A 16,246-nucleotide genomic window follows, 5' to 3' on the forward strand; every position below is an offset into this window, starting at 1 on the left:
TAGGTGAGGGGAGAGGACTTTCTGCTGGGAGAATAAAGAAAGGAGTAAAGTACAAGAGAAAGTGGGCGGAGCAGAACAGTCACTTGCTACACAGCTATTTGCATTTCAGATGAGAAGGTGGGAGTAGTGTTAATTTCTTTCTGTTTTGGTGGTGTGTTAATTTTTATACCATTTTATTTCCATTTCAACTTAGCTTTTACTCTACTGCTTTATGTTATCTTAAGGTACATATCTTTTCTGAATGTATTTCTATTTTCACAATATCAAGCGATTTCAAAGACTTTGGCCAATGTCATTCTGATTACATACTCTAACCAGCAAATTCTTGTTTTATTTCAAGTGTAACCAGATTTCTTTTAGAACTACTTGCTTAAAATCTTGCTGAACCAGTAAATCACACAGATTTCCAACAGACAGTGATTATAAAACAACTTGTTTTTATCGTTAATGTTGCTGTTAAAGAATTTGATATTGATCTTCAGTCTCTAACGTTTGGCCTCACACATATTTTGTTTCACTTGACTGAGCTGCATTACCTTTATTTATCAAGCTTCTAAAGATATGAGAAGCCATTAACTTCTAGTGGGTTTACTCATTCACAGCATTGGGAAAAGTGAAGTTGATGGTCTTTGACATAACTTGTCATATAGATATATTGGTTAAACCTGGTTTATCAGAATGTTGCATTAAGCTTGTTATACTTGCACATGTTGCTAAAGGAATCCTGGTTAAGTTAGTAATTTACTAAATGTAGGACTGTTTGCTGGAGAAAGAGGATACTCCAAAGTATATCAGTCTATTGTGAAGATGAAGGTTAGTGAGATGATACATCTTGGTAAACTTCATATTGAAGTTGGTCATTTTGGAATCACTTGAATTTCTCATAGAATTTCCTTATTTTTGACAGATACCTTATATAAGCCTAGCATTGGTGCGGGCTGTTATGCATACTGCCAAATGTGTTTTTGAAGTCAAGTTTAATAATTGAAGGAATTGCTGCTCTCTGATATTTCTTTGTTTAAAAGTCTGATCTTTGTCTCTTATTTATGAAGCATGAGTATTCTTTTCTCAGTTTGTTGCCATTAGTTGTCCTATTCCCATAGTCCAGTTGAAGAAGGTGGGCAGAATTAAAGTTCAAAGGTTATAAACACTTATGATATGATATACTTTTCTTTTCTCTCTCTATTCTGTTTATCTCCTACACTGCTGTTAGCAATTCATTATATAAAGTATGTTTTGATAATGGCAAACTAAAGTCTTCTTTTATTGATTCATTTAAAAAATGATCTTTTAACATTGTATCCACTTAAATACCTTTGCCGAAGAAATTTGCTTCTTTCCATTCTTCTTTGACTTCAATTATTTCTGCAAATAATCTTTTACAGTCTTCTTAGTGTTGCCCATTATTTCCTGTTACCCATTATTTCCTGTTTAGTGGACACCTTTAATTTTCTTAAACAAGTAGTTTAAAACAAACATACATACAAAGTTTTCGTACTTCATCACATTGTTCTGAAAAACTGCTGGATCACATAAAACTGGTGCTTCATTGTAGCATTAAGAAAAATAATAGGTGCTGGTAACATTCCCTGAAGAATTTTGTTTTCATTGCTGATATGTAATTGAAGTGAGGAGGCCTGTATCAGTTATAAATAGTTTTGGTGAATGTCCAGTGTTTTGTCCTCTTCTGCCACATTCAGTTATTTTATATGAGTAGCTAAAGCTATGTTTTTTAGTTGATATGTAGCAACATTCTAGAGTGACACAACAAGGTGCTAAGTGTTCTTCAGCAAGATCTTCAATAGATATTCCAGTCATTTGAATTTTATAAAGCTTCCTCTGCTACTGTAATCTTCACAAAAGCAATGTATATATGTATTCCCTTTTCACAACTGTATGGGGTTAAATAGCTAGGATTGAAATTCCTTCTCTGCTTCTAACCTGACTGCATATCTATATAATAATCTGCTTGCTTGTTCACCCATTATACATTAGTTAGGGAGGTGGAGGTGGAGTAAGAATGACAGAGAGAGGGGGGTGAAGAAAGAAGAGAGGAAGAAGTAGAAAAGTGATTAATAGTAATACGCTTAGGCCAAATGCGTCACGTGGTCGGCTGAAAATAGAGGTGAAGAATGAGAGAAAAAGAGGGAGAGAGAAGTGTTAACGATGTGCAGTGGGGTGGGGGAAGGAATACTTATTACATGGTTAAAAAATTAGCTGAAGGGAAAGAGAGAGAGAGAGAGAGAGAGAGAGAGAGGACAGGGGAGGCAGTTATATATATTCTTTTACTTGTTTCAGTCATTTGACTGCGGCCATGCTGGAGCACCGCCTTTAGTCGAATCAAATCGACCCCAGGACTTATTCTTTGTAAGCCTAGTACTTATTCTATCGGTCTCTTTTTGCCGAACCGCTAAGTTACGGAGACCTAAGCACACCAGCATCGGTTGTCAAGCGATGTTGGGGGGACAAACACAGATACACAACATATACACACATACACATATATATATACATATATACGACGGGCTTCTTTCAGTTTCCGTCTACCAAATCCACTCTCAAGGCTTTGGTCGGCCCGAGGCTATAGTAGAAGACACTTGCCCAAGGTGCCACGCAGTGGGACTGAACCCGGAACCATGTGGTTGGTATGCAAGCTACTTACCACACAGCCACTCCTACGTCTATGATATATATATATATATATATATATATATATATATATATATATGTATGAGAGAGGCAGATAGTGGTGGTGGTGTTGATAGTGAAAAGTTTTTTTTTTTTTCGTTGAACTAATTCTTTTTTTTATAGTGACCATCACTTAATGCCTAAGTGCAATTATTTATCAGTGCTTGCTTAAAAAAATTGTTATTTGTTTATAAGGGTTAATTTAGCCTAAACTTTGGGTTTACAAGAAACACGGTTGCAAGCTGCCCGAGAAAGGATGCACAGATATAGAACATGGATCAGAGAGGAACAGTGAGAAAAGATACAATAAAAAGAGGAAAAAGACCGACGGAGACATGAGGAAATGTTGAACGTTAAAGAAGCTAAACTATGAATGCTATAAAAATGCAAATCATGCTTTCTTTCTTAAATGGGTCCTCTGAATTTTTTTTCCATTCCTTGAAATTTCCACAGGTCCCACTAATAAATATATAATTGAGGATTTAATGCATTCAATTGTATAAACGAACTCAGTATAGAAGTGTATATTATATGGAAGTTGAAACTTCCATGATTTCCACTCCAAGTTTGACCCTCAAGTATGCACATGCAACAGACTCATCTGGGATTGGTGAAGCTTCAGACTCCAATATTCTGTATGTGTGTGCCTTTAAATCAGGGGCTTTTTGTTTTTTTTGTCATGTTGTGTCTTTTTATGTGTCATAACTTATCAAATCAACAAGTGAGTTAATTTTTACAAAAGTACCAGACTAATAAATAAGTACTGGAATTTATTGATTAAATTTTTGAAGCTAGTCTCACCAGCATGACCTCAATCCAGTGATTGAAACTAGTAATAAAATAAAAGAATATAGATGTTTGTGTGCATTATCAAATATTCTTATGCTTTTTTTTTGTTGCTTTTTTTTAATTAAATAATTTCAAACATTATATAGTTCAGAAATTGAGGCATGTTGTGGTTCAGCCCAGTCAGCTCTGGTTCACCTTCCTATAATCAAAGATGTTCCCATCAAGACCGTCTTGTCTTTTTATAATATCTAATCTGTACTTCCATTTTTAAGATGGTAAGGTGTAATTTGAGGAAAATTTGGCTACTATTTCTAGTTGATCAAATGATCACTTACAGGTTCCTTCACTGAAATGTGGAGCTGGGGTTTTGTATACACAAATATGTTCTAGCTGAATCAAGATGTCAAGTAAATCATTTGGTAAAGCTATACCATATTTAATTAATATAATTCATTCTGTAGTTTTTTAATAGCATATAAATCAATTTAGATTATTAATTTGCACATCTAAACAGATTTTTCTATCATCTTATTTATTTATAGATACTGTGATGGCATTTCTTTCTGTAGTTCTTTTTACTTTGTATTTTTCAAAATAAACCTGTTCAAAATTAGTGTGATGTGATCTTTATAAAATATATATAAATGTGATATGATCTATGTAATATATATATATATATATATATATATATTTTTTGGTTTTAGTATACTTTTTAAAATTTATGTTTTTCAGTTGTAGTTTGTAATAATATATTTTTCTGAACTATCAATTTGATTTATTTTTTTCTAAATTTGACATATGTATAAATTTCCTTGCATTTTATTTTAAATACTTTCTTTTTTTTTTTTTTTTTACATTTTCTTTTTAACTCAGTGCGTTCATAGTTAATGTGACAGAGTGTTTGTTTTCAAACAAGTATGGATAGAGTAGCCCTCCCAGCAAATTTTTCCTTTTCATTGTTTGTTGTCAGGTTTTGTTATATCTGGTTTGAAATGTCAAAATTAGTCTTTCAAAATATTCAGTTTGATCATTCAGATACCTATTTTCTCATGGTCAACTGTATATGGACTGTTTATAGAGTTAGAAACCAGTATAAACTGTACACATTTGTTCCTAAAATAGAATACATTTAGAATATTTCTTAGAAAATATCATAATCACTTTCAATATTTTGTTTCATCTTAGATTATATATCTTAGCAGATCTAGAATATATCTTAGCAGTAGATTATATCTTAGCAGATCTAGAATATATCTTAGCACTAGATTATATCTTAGCAGATCTAGAATATATCTTAGCACTAGATTATATCTTAGCAGATTTAGAATATATCTTAGCACTAGAATATATCTTAGCACTAGATTATATCTTAGCAGATCTAGAATATATCTTAGCACTAGATTATATCTTAGCAGATCTAGAATATATCTTAGCACTAACCCTAATTTTTCATTAATCGTAAACAAATTCAAAAAGAGTCCAGATCTCCTGCTGAAGGTGAAAAAAAAAAGACCAAAATATTTGATCACTGAGTTCTTTATGAACCCAACCAATACCAGATACTTAGCCCTAGTTATACACGAGTCTCATTTAGATGACCTTGTAACATGATAAGTGTTTGAAAATTTGAAAACAGCAAAAAGCACTTACACAAAAACTTCCATCAGGTCAGTGAATTTTAAGTTTTTATATCTATAATTGATCAATTTTAATTTTAAGGAAATCTTTTTCAAATACACACACACACACACTCTCTCTCTCTCTCTCACACACACACACACACACACACACACAACTGATATTTATAGTTTATAGTGTTACACGATAATGTGCACCTAACAAATATGACATATGCACATTTATTTGCCACTTGATAATATTATATGATGTGTAATCTTTGAACTGTGTCTTTCATTTAAGCATTCTTTCCTATAAACTGAGTGTGTTTCAAGTCGCTTTGGCTGCAAAGTTTCCTTTTTTTGTACTCATAAAGCATTTTGTGCCTTAAATGCTCTTTAGCATTTTAGAAAGGGTTTTAATCAAAGAAATTTTAATTTTATTATTCTATAAAATAATATTTAATTAGTCTAAATGTACACAAATGCATAAAAATAGTTTTTAATTTCATTAGACATTCTAAAATACTATTAAATTTCATTCAATTTTAAAGAAGGTAAAATCAGACAGAACTTATGGGATGACCTGTAAAAATATTTAATATTCACATAATCTACATACATATTTTCACACACAGGCATGAATAAAATATTTGCACAATATTTAGAATCAATACTTGATTGGAGCAATCTTTAAAAGGTCTGTCAAACTCTAGTAGTAAAGTAGGTTTTTATTTATTTATTTTGTTAATATATATAAGATGATGATGAATCTCAATCAACTTTTCACAAGCTGAATTTACAGTATGAAGCTTATTAAATGAATGATGAATATAATCAACATTTGAAGACATAACCAGGGGAATTAGTTGTATCTTGTTCATGGGTGGCAGTTGTTGCTTTGCTCTGATCTAGCAGACCGGTTATAATGGTATGCTAGCCACAAGGTTCCCATCTTTTTCTTATGCATTATTTTATCTGGAACTATATTATCTAACAGTAAATTAGAATTTGAGGTAGGTTTGGCTGCTATTTCTAACAAATTGGGTAACCATGTAGAACAGTCATGAGCAAACTGCAGCCTTCAAGACTTTCTGAATGGCACATCAATGAAAAATGTCTCGGCATTCTCTTTTAGTTGTGTGGCCTACCTGACAATAAGCTGTGTCTCATGTGGCTTGCTTCTTGAAAAAGGCTGCCCATGCCTGATCTGGAATCTTTCTTGTTTGCTCAACATGCAGGTAGTTATGCATATATGTGTGCTATATTGTCCTATGATGTGTTGATAAGTCTTAAGTGAATGTCACGAAGGAAAAAGAGAAAATTGCTGAGTGATTAAGGTGTTGATATCTCATCCATGTGGAGTGTAGTTAGATTATATCTTGTTACTTGTACTGTGATATGTCATAGGCAAGGCACAAAACCTCTCCCACCACCATGATGATTTATACAGAGAAAAGATAAGTATCAAGATCAGTGGTTGCACAGAAAATCAGTTAGCTAAAAAGTGTCATTTATTTTGGTGGTTTATCATGCGTTGTCAGCCATAATATATCCTGATGAACCAAATCAGTGACTCGCATTTTATTCCCAGTGATAACTAATGTATTCACTCTCTGTAAAAGTCCCTGTGAAAGGCAGAGATAAGGATTGCAGTCCCCATTTTCTTCATCTCTGGAAGTTGTTAGCTTGTTTAAAAGCCACTGATAGATACCTTTTATCACGGAAGCTGAGTTAATTGGCTTGTTAATCACAATTATTTTCATAGACTATCTTGAGAGCAAAATTCTCATATGAAAATAAAAGGTTAAAAGCACTGTGTAACATGATTTTTGTCTTTGAGTAGCAACTGTTATTTCCTATTTGCTGACCCCCTAGAAACTATGAAAAATGGCTAATATTTCCTTCAAACTTCGCTTTTGTTACATTTATTCAAACCCCAAAGAATCCCTCTCAACACATGGTTATGATGCTCTCCCACTACTACATCTCGTGATTAGAGAGGCACATAGTGTTAGGGACATGCTCAAGTGGTGAACGTGAAGCAAATCTGTGGTATTGAGCAGAATATTTGCTATAATGATATTTCTGCTTCAGCAACTCAGCACTGAATCTGTGTGAAATGGAATGGGAAATAGGTCAGTTTCAAAACAAGTGACAAAAGCAAAGTCTGAAAGGAACAGTGGTCATTTCATTTGATTTCTAGATAGAAGCAAATGAGAAATAATACTTACTGACCAAAGACAAAAAAAAAAAAAAAATTGTTAGTTAATGGATTTTAAGTGTACTTGTTCAGAACTGTCTTAAAGATGTTGCTTTTCTGTAGTTAAACATTTACTAGTCTAACCTTGCAGCATCTTATTTTCATGGTGTTTAAAGTGTCTCATGTTTCGGCATATATTTGTTTGACCTCTTGAAAGAAATATATCTCTAGTTTTACTCAACTTTTCCTCTTATATTGTTGTTATGCTGTGTATTGTGTATGACTTGTGTATAACTGTTGTGTTTAGTACTTTCTAAGTCCACCAAACTGTAAATAGGTACCTCTAAGAAGATACATCAGTGTATATGATTGCATATAAATGTTTTGCTGCTTTGGAGTGCTGAGATAGAAGCTTAGAGAAGAGTGAAGTCTGCTACACTGGCTTGCCATTGTAACAAATACCAAATGAAAACAAGATCTGTGCTGGGCCTTATGTCCTATTGCATTTTAGGAGTCATAAACATACATACTTTTCTGTGGTTTATATAATGTTTCAGAGATGAAACATTATATATTTATGCTCAAAGAGTTTACAAATAGTGAATTCAAGAGAGCGGTTGATACCATACCAAAAGAGAATGCAAATTGTTGAGTTTGCAGAGTGCCTGACAGTTCACATTATGTCACTAGTTCTGAATTCTTTTCATAGCCATGTTTGTTTAGGAAATACAGTTGCTATTATTTAGCTCCAGGCCAAAGAAGTTTCCTGCCTGACTATCCCATCTTTTACTCAGACATAATGCACCTGGGACTACATCATCTAATGTATCCTATTTGCATGAGTTTTGGTTGTTAGGTCAACTAATCCCTTCAACACATTTTCATTGGCTACAGTTAGTATAGTGTTCAGCTGTAAACAAAGCAGTTTTGTAAGTGTGTTCCTTGCTTTCAAGTGCTCCAGTGGATGGGAAAGTTACCAGGAATAAAACCCGATCCTGTCTAAAGGGGGATGGAAATTAGTGATATATATACTTTTTCTTCATATTCTTGAGATTTGAGAAATGATTGACTTTTTGGGGAAATATAAAAGCTAGGACATATTTCCTTAATTTTCAAAAAAACTTTAATCCTACATTATTATTAAGAACGGTGCAAGGGATACAGAAAGTGGTCTGTTTTTACTTCCATTATTTCCAAACAAAATAAATGCAAGTAAGATATTGAAAGTTTTGTGAATCAAATAACAAAAGAAGAGGAACATGGCTGGATTGTTTAATTAATTAGAACCAATTACATTACTAATTATTTTATGTTAGACATTGAGAAACAGATCATGTCGGGCATTTCAAAAATTATTCCATTATTTACTATAGGGAGCTGTACTTGCACTGAATTCTTGATTACTGAGTTGTGAGTTTGTGTTCTGTATCAACTAACCCACTTAAAATTCCATGCCTATTTAAGAATTGTTTATACCTTTATTCTAATTTTTATTGATATTATCATTATGGGATTAAGATTCAGTAAAAATGTCTTTTGTATTTAGTTATGTCTCATTATGCCAGACCCAAGTTCCCTTTTTCTTTCCCAGTTCAATAAAATATGCACTAGTCAAGTACTTCGATTGATTTACTTGAGAGAATGTTCCTACCCGAATTTGTGTCCTTGTGCCAGTGTTAGAAATCATTATTATATTAAAATAAATAACTATATTTCGTTTTTGGATTTGGTTTGCAAGATTCTTTATGTAAATTTGTGTGTTGAAGCATATTTCATTTACTGTAGGTATGTAGATGACATTAATATTCTAGTTAAGCCCAACTCTAGTAACGGTAATGTAGAAACCAAGAGGAGCATAATGGAGAGCATCCAGCACGTAGCTAACTCCATCCACCAAAGTATCAAAGTAACTATAGATTACCCCACTAGGCACCCTAACAATAGACTCCCTGTCCTTGATACTGAACTTTGGTTAGAGACTGTGAACAACAGAGTGTATATAAAGTGCATTAAGTAATCATTGTATTTCAATTTCTTTCTCTTTTCAATGAGTAGCAGCAGATGAGCGACTCTCTTTCCATACAGACACAACAGAGGCTGTACTTTCAGGTTTTTTGGGATAAAGTTTTCAGAAATAACCCAATAGGTTCACCATCAATTCCGTGAAATATTCATGAGTTCCACTAGTTCTTATTGTCACTTTCATCATTTCTCTCAGGTATCCATATAAAGTTTCCAGTTAAAAAAAAAAAAAAAAAATTCACTAAGGTTTCTTTTTTTTTTTGTGTTATTTTTTTTTTATTGCTGTTGACTACTCTTTATTTAGTTTTCTTCAGGTAATTGTTTTTATATTTTAAAAGGAAAAAATTGAATCAATACAGTTTATTGTTTTTAAGCCGAAATTTATTTTATCTTATTTGTTAATTATTTTTAGGAATTCATTAGCAGAAAAACCAACTCCTCCCAACAAACATGATTAAGGTAAGCAAGTAGATTAAAACTTAACCCCTACCTTTACACAAACCTATAGTACTAAGAAGAGGATGCAATTTATAGTTTGAATACAATCTGAAAATATTGTGTATGATGGTTAGCAATAAGTTCAGTGATAAAATGTTTTGTAATGTCCTGCCAGCATGATCTTAGGTGTTCTGCCACTGAAGCTGTTCATCTTCATATACTGTGTGACTAACATAGAGATCATTTTGTCTCTCTCTCTCTCTCTCTCTCTCTCTCTCTCTCTCTCTCTCTCTCTCTCTCTCTCTCTCTCTCTCTCTCTCTCTCTCTCTCACTCTCTCTCTCTCTCTCTCTCTCTCTCTCTCTCTCTCTCTCTCTCTCTCTCATTAAATCATAGCCAGATTTATAGGCAAAATAAGTCTACAATTCAGAATGGAGAAATTGTGATGGCATAACAGTCTTGCTTTTCTGAAGTGTCTTATTAATCTAAATGAAATGAAATGTTTTTGATATTTTATTAAAATTAGGTTCATGATAATCTTGATTTTCTAGTGGCTTATCACTATAGAGCAGTAATTGCTCTTGTTTCCACACAGATCCACTGCTCAGACATTAGTCATGAAGTGCATGTGAGATAAAGGTGGTTGGGCATTAAAGGCACAAAGCAATAGTGATGACTAACTGCTCAAGTGTGAACTTGTTTTCTCTATGGATGACATTGAGTGAAATGTATCAAGTAACAGTGGAAAGCTAAAAAAATCTTGGGAAGGAATATAGTCAGGTCTGATGTGGATGCTGGAGCTCACAAACAATGCTACAAATGGCAATGTGATGCACTCAAACTGATCGAACTTGTCTACTACTACAAATTTGAAGTAACTGGACATCATCATCATCATCATCATCATCATCATCATCATCATCATTGTCATCGTCATCATCATCATTTAACATCCATGTTCCTGTCTGGCATGGGTTGCACAACTTTTGTATTGAAGAATTGTGTGCTGACTTGATTGCAATGGACATTTCAGCTGGAAAAACCTCCACAGGAATGTTTTGATTTGTAAATTGTAAGCATCACAGAGTAAGAATTTTATAGCATTTAGAATGTGAACTGGTTCGGTTTCAAGATCTTTGCTTTTTTCACTTAAATTCTTTAGTGACTCTCCTACTTATTAAATGCACTACTTGTGTTTCAATAATTTTGAAAATATTTGGAGGGATTTAATAAAATAACATTTTTACATTATTGTGCAGGTGGATGGAATGTAAGTTTATTTTTTTTTAAAACATAAAGTTTATATGCATATTGCAGCTTTTGGTGGTCTTATTTGTAGCGAGCATCAAGCTGATATTTATATCTTGGAGTTGTGTTCATGAGTGATGGGTGGCAGGAGGGGAATTGGATGCTAGAGCTGCAGGTGTTGGCTGAGTCATATGCCAGCATCAGCATCCGATCCTCAAAAGAGATGAGGCTGGTAAAACAGCAAACTTGCTGTCTTCAGTTTGTCTTTCATATCTGTCCTCACTTATTGTCATGAGTGTTGGGTAATGACTGAAAGTGTACAATTGCAAATGGCTGTAAACGGGTTCCCCTGAAGGATCTCGAGGGTAACATTACTTGACAGGCTGCATAGCTTGGAAATGTGAGAATATCTCCAAATGAACTGCCACTTCTCTGTATTGAGAGGTCACAACTTCAGTACTACAGACTTGTGATTAGAATATTGCTGGAAAGAACCATAAGATGGATCCTTCAAGCTTAGTCAACTAATAGGAGAGGTAGGAATAGACCAAGAATGAGATGACTGGATAATATCCATTGTCTGTTGGTCATGTTTTGAAATCCATTTGGAAAAGGTAATGGTGGTTGCTTTTGAGAAGATCCTATGGAAGAGGTGCCTGAGGACTCTACTCCCATGACTTTCTCAAGAGTAATGGGCAGAGAAAATGGATAGACGGAAGTTGATATAGAATGTTTTAATTGAAATATGAATATTTTATAATGTGGATGGAGGTGTATTATGGAACTGAGTGGCCTTGAGCAGGTTGGTGTCAATTGGCTGAACATTCATAATATTCCTGAGAAGAGCAAAAACAAAAAGCAATCTCTTTTCCAGTATTCTATAAACCCCAAAGATTATCATCTCTATAAGAAGTCAATCAATAATTTGCATTGTACAACATTTGGCATAAATAATCAAAATATTTGTATGCTCACTACAAATTATTATCTTGTTATCGTGCATATTTTGGTTTTGTTTATAGTTTATTCTTGCGTTGATAAGTAGCTAATGTTCATTATCTTAGCAGTTGGTAACATTGATATCACATCAAGCACAAGTGTCTGTTTTTTTATCAAACCTGACTGATATCCCCTGATATCAACAGCAACAGGGTAAATTGTCTGGTTTTTCTCCTCTGCTTTATACTTATTAACGCAACTGACACTGATAAAATAGCAAGCACAGAGAACTGTCTGTGTTTGTATTAATGCTTTAGGATTACAATAAAGGCAACTGACATTAATTATATAACAGCAGACAAAAATACTTTATCCTACACCATATTGCTAGCACAATAAGAATTGAATGGGTATTGATAAAATATATTTTTTACAGAATCAAAACACATTTATCATACTCTTATGTGACTTATTGATGAACTGTTGTTCTCTAGTTAATTTCTTTACTACTTGTATAGAGTAGTAGTGATGGTGCATGGCCGAGTGGTTAAAGCATTGCACTCATGATCACAAGATTGTGGTTTCGATTCCTGGACCTGGTGGTGCTTTGTGTTCTTGAGCAAAACACTTCATTAGATGTTGCTCCAGTACCTGCTGAAATTGTTAATTTAGAAGTGCACTAGTTAAGTAGCTAAATTGCTGAGCAGAATAATTAGATGTCTCCGAGAGCTACCAAGCATTCATAAAGCTGATTCTCAGATCCAGTTAAGAGAATTGTGGCTTTTAGAATTAAACAACCTGCACCAAGATAACATAACTAACAATTGTGGTTGATATGCACTCAAAAAATTCATCAGATTGATCCACTTAGCCAAATTACCCTCTGTTTTTAGTACACATAAATTTGATTATTCTTGCAAGAACTTTCTTTAAAATGATATCCTAATTCCAGTCTCATTTTACATGGCAGAAAAATAGGTATTCACTTTTGGGAGAGAGGAGGTAGGCATCAAGAAAGTTACATGGTTGCAAAACATCTGGTTTGTTATACGGGCAATTATTTGGTGCCATTTTGCTCTTTAAGAATGAACTGATAGTTTTCAACAACACCTTCCACTCTGCTACTTTCCTTGACATCACTTTTCCTATTGATAGCCATTACATCTTTACATTGGGGCTTTGTAAACCACTCACACAACTGTTTTTTGACTTCTCATTTCATTTATCTAAAATTGCCATTCTCTTCTGACAATAGCTCTGATAACATTGTCTGTTCAGCAAGGATTCAAATTTCTTTTCCAAATCTAAAAAAACATGCACCTCACCTTTTTCTCATCGAGTTACCATCTATCACCTGACCTTTTTCTCATGGAGTTACCATCTATCACCTGACCTTTTTCTCATGGAGTTACCATTCTATCACCAGTCAACACAGGCTACACATGGAGCCACGGCACCCTTGCTCCACCTGCACATACTCTTAAAAACAGTTTCCTCTTTTTTATACCACAATTGCCCTATTATCTCTAAAAGTTGTGCACAATAGTTGTAGACTATTATTGTGCACAGCTTTTACTTCTCTTCTGATCCTCAAACTACTATCTTTCACTCCTACTCATCACCTTCAAAGGACAAAAAAACTTACTTGCAGACTCTTAACTAGAAGTTACCTTCAATTCAGAAACTTGCATACCGACCCCTTCAAATGCTCCCTCTCTATGTGCTATACTAGTACCTCCATTTTCAGTAGAAGTGTGTTTCATAAATGGTCACCCAAGCCTAATTCCAAGTTACCTAACCACTTTGATGGTACCCCTACTAACACTGCTTATAAATTTGCAAATCTCTATATAGGGATAAAACTGGCCATTGTTTAGGTGATCCCTTCTGCAAGCACCCAAGCATCAAGCTTTTCAATTCACCTGGCCACTCCATGGATTACCTGTTGGTTTGTGCAGTCAGCTTACTCTTGCATGCATAACACTCATTCTCCTAATATTGATTTCCTCTTTAATGTCTTTGCAGTTTGACAAAATGATTATATATACTTACATGTGTGTATGCACATAATCGTTTATGTTCTGCTTATCTATTCTTATGTTCTTCCTGTCATCAACTCTGCCTGTTTTTTTTTTTTTGAAATTCTTTGCACAAGTCTCCTACTTGTCAAACTACAAGCATTCAGACTAATAATTTTCATTGTTTTTCAAATTTCTCAGTCCTCTCATTGATTATCTTCCACTGTGCAGCTTCTGTCACCTTATGAAACCCATCCTTTGTTTATTTTTAGTATTTTCTGCCCCACCTCAATTATTTTTTACTATTTTCTCTCTCTCTCACTCTATTTTCTGTCTATTTGCTACCATCAGAAAATATTGTAGAGTCATGCCTGACATTTTTCTCCTTTCTGCTTCTGATCAGCAAAGTAATTTATTTCACTTTTAAATCGTTTATATTCTTTAATTGCCAGTGTGGATCATAGCTAGTTTTCTTAAATAACACATTGTTTCATACAGTATTATCATGAATCTATATACCATGATAAAGGATTACTATCATAAACTCTTCTTCAGCTTGTCTCCAATGCTGTGAATCATTAATTGTGTAGTTATAAAGTGTTACAGTTAGAAGTTCAGCATTGATATCAAACAAGATAATTTCTGTTGGGGCAGGGACTCTAATAGACGGTAACTTATGTATTGGAATTAGGATATAAACTAAGTAAAAGTGTTGAATGAACTTGAAAGAAATGACAAAGGGTGATAGTGTTAAGAAAGACATGTAAGAAACACTGTTGTTATTACTGTGGTTGTATTATGGTCAGGTCTGTTTAAATAGATTTATTTAAGGAAATGTTCACTAAATTATTTAAAGGTGACCCAGAAGTTTTTATCCACCTTTCAATTATGTATAATGATAGGTCAGGGATGATTATGCATCTGTGAAAAGTTATGAGATGTATGACCACAATGAGAAACTTGAGACATCACATTTTGCCCCACCTGCTTTGATATTGTATTTGGTACACCAGAGCTTAAACAAAGAGTGGTGATTACAAAAGGCATGGCTGTGTGCTTAAGAAACTCATTTTGCAACCATGTAGTTAGATGTTTCAGTCCCACTGTGCAGCACCTTGAGCAGGTGTCTTCTATTTTAGCAACAGTCTGACCAATGCTTTATGAGTTAATCTGGTATACAGAAGCTGTAGAAGCACATCTTGTGCATGTGCATACATGTTAGTGTTTGTTCCTCACCATTGCTTTACAACTGCTGTGGGTTTGTTTACATCCCTGCAAGTTAGTGGTTTGGCAAAAGAGAATGATTGAATAAGTACCAGACTTCCAAAAATAAGTGCAGGCGTTTGGTTTATTCAAGGTGGTGCCCCAGCATGGCTGTAGTCCATTGACTGAAACAATTCAAAGTTAAAAGATTTGAGTTTGTTTTGTATAATCAGAATAGGCTTTGGACCCCCAGAAAAAGAGATAATTAGGAAACTTTACATGTGATTAGAAACGTGTCTAATAAAAGCTCTGTCCACATGGTCCACACAAGAATTGCACTTGAAGTCCAGACTTAGCATCGTGAACATTGAGTAATAAGTCAAAAAAATTGTATATACCTCCTCCTTTAAGTGTGTTTTGAGGATTGATACGTTAGCTCTAGTTTTATGATGTCAAAGCAGATTAGTGGCCGTGCCAGTCTGTTGCTGGTAACTTTCCAAGCTGAGTTAGCAATCGTTCCTGACAGCTAAGTGAACTGAGAAGCATAGAATTAAGTTTGCAACTCAAAGACACACCACATCCACTTAACTGTTTCTGCTATGAAATACTTGCAGTTTCCTTTTTACATCCCCACCCCCACCCCTGCTCTTTCCCTTTATTAACTTCATCACACATTTATGCACCTTTTGTTTAATGTATCAGATGTATTAAAACTTAATAATGCCACAAGCAGGCCAGGTGAATAATCAAATTCATACTCAGTATTTTGTGGTTTCAAATCTAATGTTGAATTGTATCTTTGCATAAAGAGATTTACCTTTTTCCACATGGAAATGGAGTTCTGCTTTAGAATTCTTTTTACTAGAAAGTAATACAAAGTCTGATTGTGTAAAATTGCAGAACTGTTAGACATATGCGCATGCACGCATTCACGCGCGCGCGTGCACACACACGCGTGCACACACACGCACACACACACACACACACACACACACACGCACACACACACAATTCCAAGTTTAAAATCTGAGTAATGAAAATAATCTAAATAAAATTATGTGAATATTTTGCTTGGAGCAGAATT

The 16,246-nt window shown here is 34.1% G+C and overlaps 1 protein-coding gene across 7 annotated transcripts in view; it reads left to right on the forward strand.

Moving 5' to 3' along the window:
* LOC106882512 (uncharacterized) overlaps positions 1-16,246 on the forward strand; it is a 147,189-nt gene that overhangs the window by 70,602 nt on the left and 60,341 nt on the right. For 4 of the 7 annotated variants that reach the window (XM_089363910.1, XM_089363913.1, XM_089363912.1 and 1 more), the window contains exon 3: positions 9,731-9,777. The exons of the other annotated variants lie outside the window; for them this stretch is intronic. The gene's annotated coding sequence lies outside the window, so the exon portion shown is untranslated. The remainder of the gene's footprint in view (positions 1-9,730; positions 9,778-16,246) is intronic. 7 annotated transcript variants of the gene reach the window in all.

This window comes from Octopus bimaculoides, chromosome 15 (assembly GCF_046866305.1).
Source record: "Octopus bimaculoides isolate indiv1 chromosome 15, ASM4686630v1, whole genome shotgun sequence".
Taxonomy (NCBI): domain Eukaryota; kingdom Metazoa; phylum Mollusca; class Cephalopoda; order Octopoda; family Octopodidae; genus Octopus; species Octopus bimaculoides.